The sequence below is a fragment of the Hippopotamus amphibius genome, chromosome 14, assembly GCF_030028045.1.
Source record: "Hippopotamus amphibius kiboko isolate mHipAmp2 chromosome 14, mHipAmp2.hap2, whole genome shotgun sequence".
In the NCBI taxonomy this organism is placed as follows: Eukaryota; Metazoa; Chordata; class Mammalia; order Artiodactyla; family Hippopotamidae; genus Hippopotamus; species Hippopotamus amphibius.
Genome location: NC_080199.1, coordinates 67,618,670 through 67,631,647, shown reverse-complemented (window position 1 = coordinate 67,631,647; position 12,978 = coordinate 67,618,670). Strand labels below are relative to the sequence as shown.

The following is a 12,978-nucleotide window of genomic DNA, read 5'->3' as shown; positions in this document are numbered from 1 at the left end:
TTCATTAATTTTGAACCACTCAGTACAGTAGGCGAATATCATACACTGGATTATCAATTTAGCCTCTTGGCTGTCTCAACTGTGGAACCCAATCCTGAATATAAACTAAGCAAAAAAGGCCACTAAGAAGTCAAAATTATATTTGCAAAGTCTCCATACTTAAACCTCACATTTTCATTCTAGAGGCTCTCATCCAGGGATTATGTTAATGAACTTGCTTTAGACATGATAAATGAGATGAGGGTGATACGATGTAGTAGAAAAACTTTTAGAGATTGAAATAATAAAGTTTGTTAGTGAAGGGAGAAAAAACAAATCATGTCAGTTAACAGAAGAACTATAAAAGTCTGGAAGTTTGGGGCTCTGAAGTGGAAGGGAGCATGTCTGTGTATCTAAAACTTTGACGCATATCCTCTTAGAACAGAATGTTCATTTATGTTTAAATGAGAATTGATAATTATTAGGACATTGCTGTGAATCAGCTAGAGTTTTCAGAGCCAAAAGAATGCTGTTCTAACCACCTTCCCTTCCTCTATACGAAAACTATGTGCTAGACAAGCTGGACACTTCTTATTTCCTGGCCATGCCATGTCCTTTCATGCTTTCATGGGTTTGTTTATTCTGAATTCCTTTTGTGGAAGCTGGTCTCTCTATTTGCTGAAACCCTGCACATCTCTTCGAGATCAGCACAAACAATTTTCTCTGACACTCTGTATCCTCACTCTCTTCTGGCAGTAAGTGTATCTAACGTTAAACCTCAAAACAAAACAAAGCAAAACAATTACACACACTCATTTATATATGTATATACATTATGTTGAACTAATGAAATTGTATTTTTGTAGGTCTTTATAAAATAAAATATTGGCAGTTTTATACGGTTCTTTGCCCTTTGGCGATGCTGATTTTGGAAGATAAGTGCCAGTGCTTCATGAAGAAAGGAACAAATAAATTTAGTTTTGCTAAATTTAATATGTTTCACTATTGCCTATATTACATGGGAATTTCAGAATCAAAGCAGGAAAGTGATTGCCATTGGTAGACACTTTCTCGGGTGACATAGACCTTAGCTTGAAATTCCCCTACTTGGAAGGCAAATGTTGTTTGTAATACTTAAAAAGATCTAGAAAGCCATAGCCTTAAATAGACAACAGGGAATAGAGGGAAAAAATACACACACACATGCAGAGGTATGCGTTAATCTTGTTGTAAATCAATAACTTCCATTAGACCTTCTATCCCAAAGTATTATGATTATTTATGTATCAGTTTCTCCTATTATGTTATGAATTCTTAAGGGAGAATGCTATCTCCTATTAATTTGTGTAGGATATTTCAATTAAAATGATGAGCTTCCAGTGTTAGAAAACAGTGCTGATACAGTAATTGCATTAAATGTATATTTATATTGGTACAACCTGTTTGGGCAATACTTACCAAGAGATGCAAAGGTTTTCTTTAAATCTCAGTAACCTATAATCTCACTACTTCTCATATGCTAGTCTAATGAAGTCATCTGAAATATGGAGAAAATACAAGCGATTAAATATATTTATGGTACTGTTACTTAAAACTATGAAATACTGGAAGCAATATAAAGGTTGTTTTTTTTTTAATTTATTTATTTATTTTATTGTCTGTGTTGGGTCTTTTTTGCTGTGCGTGGGCTTTCTTTTAGTTGTGGTGAGTGGGGGCTACTCTTCCTTGCGGTGCACGGGCTCCTCATTGCCATGGCTTCTTTTGTTGCAGAGCATGGGCTCTAGGCGCATGGGCTTCAGTAGTTGCAGCACATGGGCTCAATAGTTGTGGCTCACAGGCTCTAAAGCGCAGGCTGAACAGTTGTGGCAATTGGGCTTAGTTGCTCCGCGGTATGTGGGATCTTCCTGAAGCAGGGATCAAACCTGTGTCCCCTGCACTGGCAGGCAGATCCTTAACCACTGCACCACCTAGGAAGCCCCAATATAAAGGTTTAACAGTAGAGCAATGTTTAAGTTAACTATAACTTATCTCTTCGGTAATATATCATATAATGACAAAAATGATGATTAAGAATGTTGTAGAATAATAGCAGAAGAATGATAACAAAGAAAAATATGTTACAAATTTTATGATGTTTTAAATTAACACATTTGTATATTTAAAAAAGACCTGAAGGTCATACATAAATACGGTCATTGTTGCTTTATTTGGATTTGAAGGCAACTATTTTTTATAAAGTATTATGTTTATTTTGTAAAAAAATTAGTTGAAGTTATTTCTATAATTAAAATAAATATAATTTTAAAATCCTAAAATTTGGGATCTAAATTCTGTGAATGTAAAACTAATGCAATAAAATGTTGCTTATTGCGTTTCCTTTATCAGTTTCACTCTCTTTTTTTCCTCGCTGGTCTGCATAAATGGGCATTCTCTGTATACTTCCTATGCTTTTCTTCTTAGCACTTACCATCACCTGCAAATTATTATTATTTTTAAAAATAAATTTTTGAACAGTTTTGGGTTCACAGCAAAATTAACAGGAAGGTAAAAATTTCCCATATAGCTCCTGCACTCACATAGGTATAACCTTCCCCATTATCAACATCCCCCACTACATTGGTACATTTGTTGTAAGTGATGAGCCCATATCATAGCAATTAACATATCCTCATCACCTGAAGTCCGTAGCTTACCTTAGGGTTCACTTGGTGGTGTACATTCTATGAGTTTGGACAAATGCATAATGACATATATTCATCATTATAGTATCATATAAAATATTTTTACTGCCCTAAAAATCCTCTGTGCTCCTCTAATTCATCCACTCCCTTCCTTCCTTCCATGGTAACCACTGATCTTTTTATTGTCACCATAGTTTTGCTTTTTCTAGAATCATATGGCATATATTTCAGTTTCTTCATATACTTTTATGAACATATAATAAATAGGAATTTGTCATGATGTAAATACTCATGGATTTCTTTCTAAAATAATCTTGTTGTTTACCTTATCTCTTTTCCAATGCCATTTGATGCATAAATCTTGATATGAAAAGGAATATTTTAGCTCTTCTGTTTGAAACTTCTTGTCCCATAAAACAATTGCTCTCAATGTACATTAGCTAATACTCTCTATTTATAAAATATTATTTGTAATTTTCCTTTTATCATACTGAAATAAAATTCATAGTTAATGTAAACTGCCTACCACATAATTTAAAAATTTATGGATATAATTCTCTGAGTCTAACTTTAAAGAGAAGTAGAAGAAAACTAATTTACAATAAAGTAATGAGTATTTTAATTGAAAATGTTTGGGCATAAAAACACAGGAAGGGATAATGAAAAGTCAGATATATCTGATATTTAAAATGGATATGTTTAAGATAAATGAGGTCACAAGCCAATCTGTATAAGAAGTATAGGAAAGTGAAAAAACAAAGGTATGAATATAACTAGCATGAAAACTGTTACAGTAAGTAATATAAACTTATTTGCATATGATAAGAAAAAAAGGGACACGACCAGAACCAGAGTAAATAAGAAGGTATGATATTCTTGAAATTAAGCTGCACCTTATTTATAGGTGTACTGTCAATATTGTTCCCTATATTGTGACATAGGGGAGAACAGTGATGTTCTTAGATTAGCATTCCTTCTAATTTGAACTCCCACTTGGGAGGCATACATTTAGTCACTGGTACTTGAATGATTATGTCCTTTGACATGCAACTGGAAATAGAGGATACACTGGAAAAATAAGAAGCAATACAAGAAGCCATTAGAAGTTACATAGTCAACATCTGGGACAGTATCAGAAATGAAAACAATAGGCAACAAGCTGCTTTTGTTAATGAAATTCAACAAGATTCCTGTATTTCATGTGCTTTGCTAATTTAATAGTGCTGCTCCCATGTCTGTTAAAAGAGATCTCAAGTCTTCTTTGATATTTATATGCAATTGTTTCATTGTTTTGCAGTAACTGCACCACAGCTCTGAAACCTTGCCTATCTAGATAATTTTTGTAGGATGTGGTTGTATGTGGGTGCCTAGGCCACACCATGGGCAATTTCAGCATAAGCATTTCCTGAAATAATTAAGGATGCATTGTCATCAGTAACACTGGCTCTTTGATTGGAAATGAATGGAAACTTCCCCCGTTCTGTGAAACAGTCCATTTAACAACATGACTAATCTTCAATAAAGTCTCCCAATTTGACTTTCATAGATAATATGAAGGAAGAAAGCCCCCAAATGTGAAAATACAGGAAGTTCTTCATAAAAACCTTATTACAACCCCCCACATGTAGTGAAATAGTTTTTGTGTGTTCAAAAGCATACATTTCTAAATTCTAACAAAAATATTCATAGTTATTGTACTTCAGAATCCCCACTTCATTTAGGAACATGAAGTTTATAATTTTTCAGATAAAACACTACATGACAAGGTTTAGGAAATTTAGTTTTTTTGAGCTGAGATGTAGCATTGCTAGATAAGCCCTATTGTCCCTGGAATATGGGAGGCAGGGCTCACTGGCAAAATATGTTATATATTTTGTTATATATATAATGTATGGTGTTAAACATTATAATATAATTATTGTCATTATTGTTAGGATTAGTAGTATTAGGAAGAATGGAGTCATGAATGGAAATTAGCTAAGTCTCCATTAAAAGTGAAATTTGGAGAGTAATTACACTGTGGAATAAAACAGTGGATAGGGTTCAAGGGATGGAAGGGAGTTCTTAATTGGGAGAGATGTTTTCCCTCAGCTTTATTGAGATATAATTAACACATAATATTGTGTAAATTTAAGTTGTACAATGTGTTGATTTGATTTGATAAACACATATTTTAAAACAATTATCACCGTAGCAATTAGCTAACACCTTCATCATGCCACATAATTACCATTTCTTTTTATGGTGAGAACATTTAAGATCTATTCTGGGAGAGATTTCTTAAACCATCATTTAGTCATGAAGAAATTCTTATATTTTTTCTTTGGTTGAGGATTTTTCTGGTATACGTTTATCAAAAATATTTCTAAATGAATTATACAAAATACATTGTTTTCATTGTATTATTTATAGGTAGAGTGCCAAAGCTGTTTTATTCCAGGAAAAAAGGACTTTGTCAGTGAAAGATGTAGGTAGGGGATTTCAACCTAGTTGATAAATCAGCAGTTTTTTTTTTTTTTTCCAGTGCATAATTTCCTACAGGTCTGTACAAATTGTGTGAATCTATAAAACCTTAAGATTAGGGGAGGTGGTAGGGTAGTGGCTGGCTGCAGTTGAAATAGCCCTGAGTGTTACTCCTGCCAAATTTCTGCAGCTTTGTAGCTAATGAAAACACAGACTAATCTGATTGGTATAGGTCCCTGTTTCCTTCCATTTTGCTAGCACGTATTTTCCACAGGAGTGTATTAACATGATTCATAGTTCCTTCAGGTATTATATGGAAAAACAACCGTTAACTGGATTGCATGTGTATACACATACAGGTATTAGAATGGATAATTTGGAGTAGATCATTAGCTTTCCAGTTCACTTAGGTGGAATTAATATACATAAATTCCCTGTATGTGAAGAGTCATTATACCAAAAAGATCTAGAAGAGGCAGACAGAAGCAACTCCAGTTTTTCTCTATATATATACCCGCAGGCAACTCAATTCTGATTTAAGGTCTTTCTTTTTCCTTTCTGTGTAAAGAAGCTAATCTGATAGGTTATAAATAGCAGATGCCCAGCTTGCACATTAGTTTTTTACTGAGCCACAAGAAAACTATTAATGTTATTACATGACTGGCAAGTATCTTCATGGGATTTGCAATTATGCCTTGAGGGAATATTTAACCAACATTTTATTACATCTATGGAATTATTCAATTTAAGGTTGGCCCTTGGCAAAATAGTGAGACATTTGCTTCTAGGGAAACAACCTATTGCTTTTCTATTCCCTTTAGAGCTCTTTGCTCTTCCTCCACCCATTTCAGACAATCAATTCCCTCTTATTTTCAGGGTAGCTGCCATATCAAAGTCTGTACTCAGTTATAACCAAGGTGTGACACACTCTTAAAGCCCTAAAGTTTTCTTCTTTGCAGAGTGACCCCATGTTAAGAAGTGTAGCCAAACACATTTGGGGGCTTTTTTTATGAGCTGCAGAATAGAGTAGAGTAGTTGAAACCAGCGATTCTGAAAGACTGTGCATGGAAACTAAGCCCTAAGAAATTTTCTTCAAGAGGAGTCCATGGTCATATGTTTGGGAAAGATTATTTATCCCTTTGTTGGAAGTTCAAAATTCACATTAGGATAAAAAAGACTCTGAGAAGGTTCATGAAAAAAAATTCTTTAACTCTGTTTAACACAGCATTTGGCAATTAAATTGTATTTGATCATAAAATCCAACTATTGTTTGTTTGTTTCTGTATCACCTATTAATAATAATTAGAATCATCGGGTCATGGAATGCATTACTGGAAATGCTGGTTTAGCGGCTTTGTCTATCACCTCTGAATTCACACCATTATGACATTCCTGGAATAGACTATGTACTTGTAACCAATAATCTTTTCCACAGAGGACAGAGAAAATAAATTTATTTTATTTACTAGTAAGGAGACATTTTCTGACATTGGGCATAATTTATACTTTGACTGCATCATCTGGAGAAGCTCTGAGGACTTTAGAATAAAAGACGATTTTTAATCTCTTTGGGCTAATCTGAGGTGTGAGATACTGTACCATGCTTATCACACGAGGCCCAACAGGCATCCATGAGAGATCCCGAAGTCTGTTACAGAGAGCGTTTATTTTACTGGACTGTATTCATGTTTTTATTGCTCAGATAAGTACCATCTTCCTCTGCGTTATTTTACCACAGGATTTATCGTCATCTAATATATTATATATTTTACTTATTTATTTTGTTTATTATCACTTCCCCATGCCTCAACTGGAATGTAACCTCCAGAATGACAAGGAACATTTTTCTTTTATTCATTGTTATATCTCAAGTGTTTAGAATAGTGCCTGGCACATAGAAGTTACTCAAAAATGCTCTATTTGTTAAATGAATGAAGTAAGCTCTGAAATATGTGGTGAGTCAAAAATTATCCACACTCCAGTTATATTAAAACTTATGTAAATTCTACAGCCAAAGTGCGCATAATTCTTGACTCACCCTCGTAGATATATGCACTTATGTTTAGAGGTCTTATCAGCATGGAGACAATAGATATATTTATGACAATAGATGGCATTATATAGATATATGGAATGGGATAGTGAAAATTCTTGAGTTGAAACATTGAAACTCCCCAACATTTATAGGGAGTCAGGGGAAGAAAAGTTCATGTAGGCACTGAGAAGGAGAAATGAAGCGTTAAGTGGGGAACAGAAAGAAAATTGTGTCCTAGAAATATTTGGAGAAGAGACTCCCAAGAAGGAAAATATGCTTAATATTTTTAATATGTTAAATATTGTTAAATATGTTACAGGGAGATTGAGTATGATAAGCATCTCTTCTCTAAAAAGCCTCACTTTTAATTATCATATTCTCTTTTATAAGACATACTCCATACCTAATTTTATACAGTTGGTACTAGAGAAAATTTTTAGCATTACTCTTACAACGTAGTAATTAAAAAGAACTCCTTATATTCATGTCATACTTTAGCTTTTAAAATATATATACACAAAATTCTCTCTATCTTGAAAAAAATAACAGGCAATTGAAACTACCCTTGGGAGTTGACTTCGGAAGTGAAAGAGTTAACTTTCAGCATTCTTTCTAGCTCTAGGGTAGGTGTGGGGTTTATGGAAAATGAAGCAGTAGTCCCAACTCAGTATAATCTCAAATAATGTAGTATCTCCGGGGCCAATTCAGATCATGTTTGTGGTGCCAACTCTCATTTCTCTTGTCCTACGAGATGGCCCCGGATGATGGCAGACATCGTTTTTTTGTTTGTTTGTTTGTTTTTCCTACAGATGTTAAATTTCTTTATTAAGCTATTAGTATCCAGGAACCATGTGTGCTCATGAGAAGGGCCACAATATGTGACTTTGGCCAACCATCTACCTGTTCTCAGTCTCTAATGGAAAAAAAAACTCAGTGACCATCATCCAGGATCTCTTACAATGAAATTGTGTGTGTGGTGGGGATTCATCAATGTATCTTTTATCATAAAGGGTATGGGTGATTCATATTGAATTGTAAAATTACAGACATCGGTTTTTAATAACGCAGTGAGAATTGAATTCTCTTGACCACATGCAGGAGATGTCAAACCTCCTGGGGTGCCTTTTTATATCCATTAGTACATTAACTTGTAATATATTAATAAACTGGTATATAATTTGTAGTGTATTAATAAATTATAGTATTATGAATTTACTACAGATATTTTTTTCTTGCTGGATAAATCTGTTTATACATCTGCAGTTCCACTGAAATTATTTATGTTTGGCACTATATTTAGATTAAACATGTGGTGATCTTTTAATCTCAATAAGGAGGATTCTAGGAATAGATATTGCTGGCGATCTCTAAAAATCTTAAGTCCTTATCTATATGACCAATGGCAGCGTGAGAGTTTTGGGAGCTGACTTCTATCATTCTCCTAAGGATTGAATTCAGGGACATTCTAGGTTACTACTTTGTCCTTGAGGATTATAGAGGAAAAAAGAAAGACTGGGAATCTATTATTTGTGCTCTTCAGCATCAATGATTTTTGGCTCCATCTACTGTGTCTCTCTAGCTGTATAAACATGTGATATCAATAATAGTTACTTTAATCAATGTTAATTTATGATTAATTATAATATTCTTAGTGATTTAAAATAACATGTCAGAATATGATGCAAAAATATGAATCTCTCACTACTATTATACTTTACAAAGGATGAGCCACACTGATTCTGTAAAAGGAAAATGCCTTTGCCTAAAAGAGATATTTTCATTAATTGGAGGCATGTTAACACGAAATTTTACATAATCAGCATCTTGATGTTGTGGAAAGAGCATTAGATTCCCAATTAGGAATCCTGGGTTTTAGTCCTTGCTGTAGTCATTAACTATGTGTTTGCCCATTGACAAACTCCGGGCCTCTGTTTTTATGATTTCTTTCTTATGCCTCTATATCTTTAGGGTCTTGTGATTATGAATCACATTGATTGAATGAAAAAGAAACACATGTCTGAATTTGACTTATGTCCACCATGTGGATAATCTGTTGAAATTGCCTTGGGTTCTTAAGTACAAAAAAATGAATAAGGAATTTTGCTTTTTCTTTTAATGCCAGAGAACCCTCATAGAGTAGATGTTCAACTGCCATGGTAGAGAATGTTGTAAATTTTGTCCTACCAACAGCTCAGCTCTCTTGACATGTGTTTTATTTTTGCTGTTCAGGGGTCTTTTGAAGTTTCTTGGAAAGAACTTCAGTGCTGTATGGAGAGACAAGCCAGGACAAGCAAAGTTAATAAGAGGAATGTGGCATACGTGCTTCAGGCTGTTAGTGCTGTTTGTCATTCTCTGCAAAAGGCTGGTGAAGCTTCAGTTGCTGAGAAGCGGGGCCCGGAGTTCATCTATTCACTGAAACGTTAAGCCCAGGGGAAAGAATTGCTGTCATTTTAGCTAGTACCTCATTTTGTATTCTTTAGCACATAAACTGTTCTTTTCTTAACTGCTTTTACAATGATTTTTATGACTATGATCTGTGCTGCAAAACACTGGGGTAAACAATAGTAATCTGAATTCCAGGTCTTTGAGCACAGTTGTAAATCTATAGGTGTTCTGTGTTTGATTTTTTTTTTTTTTTTTACTTAATTGGAAAGCAGATCAGGAGCAAATAATGTTTCAAAAACATTTGCAGTACATGATATATGAGCCAGAAATGGGTAAGGCTAGGGATAGGCTTGTTTGATGTGCAAAAATCCATTTTAACATCACGTAAAAGAAAAAACACAACTCTTTGATGTAGGATATCAGGAGTCTCACTGAATGTTTTTCTGTTGGAATAGATAAGACAGGCTCTGGACTCTAGAGCTTCTTGGACTGTTCTCTGTGTGGGTATAAGCGTGTCCTTTTTCTTCTGAAACTTTTAGACAATACTTTCCAGATTTGGCCTTTATTCATTTTAGACATTGGAAATATTAAGTGTCTAGTTTATATACTCAGACCTGTGAGTGTAGTCCTGGTGAAGAAAAGTGAAATCCTGACTAAAGTTGTCTTGAAGGAACTCACCATCTAATTAGGGAGCAATATTAACACAGCTTAAGCAAAAGTTGAACTCTACAAGATAATGTTAAATTGTGGACCAAAGGAATTCTAGAATATGGGAATTCAATTAGGTCTTTACTATGATTTCCTTTTATTGGTTTAGCTCCGTTGTTGGAACACATGACATCCAATGTAGGTAAAATTTTCAAATAATTGAAATTTACCCTCTTAATATTTTAATTTAAATTATTTTGATAGTTTTTATGAAACATTTAACATAATCTCTTCCTAAATAAAAATCTTCCCCTGGTAAGTCAAAGTAATCACTATGGACATAGATACTTTGAGCTATAAATAGATTTAGAAATGATCTAGTCTAATCTCTTTATTAGACAGTTGTGGAAACTGAATTTCAAAGAATTTCCCAAGCAAGAAAAGGACTCTTGTGATTTTAGTATGGTATGTCTTCCAGGGTCTCTGATGTGTTGAAGGCTATCTCTTTTCCCATGGTAAATGATCCTAGACTGTTATGCTTTTATGGTTGTTCCCTTTATTTATGGTTTTTATTACATTTTTCTCTGCTGTCAGCCCAACAGCAGTAACTTTCTAGGATTGTCAATGTGCCAGATTTGGACTGAGAAATGGGTTCTAATTATCTTCAAAATAAAGCCAATAAGTGCTATGAACGAAGGGGATAAATCTGATTCCATGGATTTTAGAAGATTTTGGCATGTGTCTCCCTGTTTTCTGCTTCACTCCAAGTTCTAGCTTCATCTTGGATTACCTTATCATCCACACTGATGATGGATTCAAACCCTGGATTCCCAGTTCTATAGTTCATGCTCCATCCCTTCAACCACACTCTTGACAATTATTCTCAACTCCCTAAACCCATTTTCCTTTATTTGTCTGTGATAAGCACCTCTCAGTTAATCCATCTGTCTCCTTTAAGTCTCTACCAGAAAGTTATTGGAAAATTGGAAAGCTCTTTCCAGTGGGTACTGTCTTAAATTCAAAGTCTCCAAACTCATTTGGTAATTTAATACTATGCAGAATTTCTTCTATATTTTCCTAGGTAACTTGTGTATCTTATTCTCTGCGGCTTTCAAAATCCTCCTCCTTTTCAAACATGTTTTTCTCTTACTTTTACTCTCACTTTCAATGGGTGGTTGTAGTCCACAGAAGAAAAGAAGCTGTCAGGTAAGGGCATCCTTGACTTTCTATCACCAACTCTAAAATGTAGCAGCATTTGCACACTTTGTTGTTTTTTCCCCTTTGGTTACTGTGTGTGTTGTGAGATTGGGACCTAATTTCCCACATGAGTAAATTAAATATGATTTACTTAAAAATAAATGATATAGTCATTAATTATGAATAAATAATTATAAGGAATCAGTACCATGTGTTGATTGTTATTTTACTCATAATTTTAAAAAATGTCATTACAATAATTTTTACTCTTATGCCAGGTCTGTTTCTGAGTTCTTTATCTGGTTAGTCTATTTTTCTCTCACCCTATTAATTATCACATAGTTTAATTACTACAGCTTTTTTTTTTTTTTTTGGAAGTCTTGATATCTGGAAGGGTAAGAGCTCCCACACTGTTCTTTTTTGCAAAATGGTCTTATCATTATTGGGTTTAGAACCATGTTGTCAAATTACATGAAAATAACTTTTAGGGATTTTTGATTGGAATAGCACTGAATATAAACTAATATATAGTTTATATATTAACTAGGGAGAGAGCTGAAATCTTTACAACACTAATCTTCTAATCCATGAATGTAGCATATCTCTTCATTTAAATAGGTCTTTTATCTCCTCTAATAATGTTTTCTATTTTTTCTATATATTTTTATAGTATTTTTAGGATCTTTATTGAGCATCTTAGTTTTTGAGGCTATTTTGAAAAATAATTTTTCCATCAGACTGGTTCTTCAACGATGTGTATCTGCTCAAAGCAAGATAGCTGCCTAAATCCTTCTGTGGATTCTCATTACCCTTGGTGTAAATATTTAGACTCTAACAAGACATACATATTCCTCACCTTTCACCTCATCTTTTTTTTTCAGCCTCATCTTTCACCAGCCTCATCTTTCACCAGCCGTATTATTTCCTTTAAATTCCAGCCACATAGAACTCCATATTAACCTTGATATTTTCCTTTCTTACTCCTCACACCTACTGAATTCATCGACTAGTGTTATCAACTCTATCTCCAAAACTATAGGCAAAATCCGCTCACTTTTTGTCTTCTCCACTGCTTCCATTCAAGCCATCATACCTCTGTTTTGACTGACTGTAATAGCTTCTGATTTCCTGTTTTCATTGTTGCCTCCCTGTAATCCATTCCCTATATAATAGCCAGAGTATTCTTTGAAAAACATAAATCACCACATATCCCTGTTGCTTAAAACTGTCTGGTAGGAAATAGAATAAGAAATCTTTACTTTGGCGAATATAGCCCAATAGAATTTGATTCCTGACTACATGTCAGGTCTTTCTTCTTTTTGGTCAATATATTCCAGCCTCTGGCTCATTCATGGCTCCCCAAACGCATCAAGCCTTGTCATTTTTCACTGTTTCCTCTGTTTCAAATGTACTTTAACCCACCACATGTAAACAACAGGAGAGCAGAGGCCTTGTGTGTCTGGCCCATGCCTCTATCCTGTCATGTAAGTGTTCAGTAAATACTTGTTGAATAAATGAGTGTATGCGTTTCTTTCTGACTCCCCAAATGTACTGGGTTCATTTCATTTATTTCTCTTTGCCTCGAATGTC

General features: G+C 34.2%; 1 long non-coding RNA gene across 2 annotated transcripts in view; it reads left to right on the top strand.

Annotated features, from left to right (window-relative positions):
* LOC130835522 (uncharacterized) overlaps nucleotides 1–12,978 on the top strand; it is a 150,384-nt gene that overhangs the window by 136,575 nt on the left and 831 nt on the right. The gene's annotated exons all lie outside the window — the stretch shown is intronic.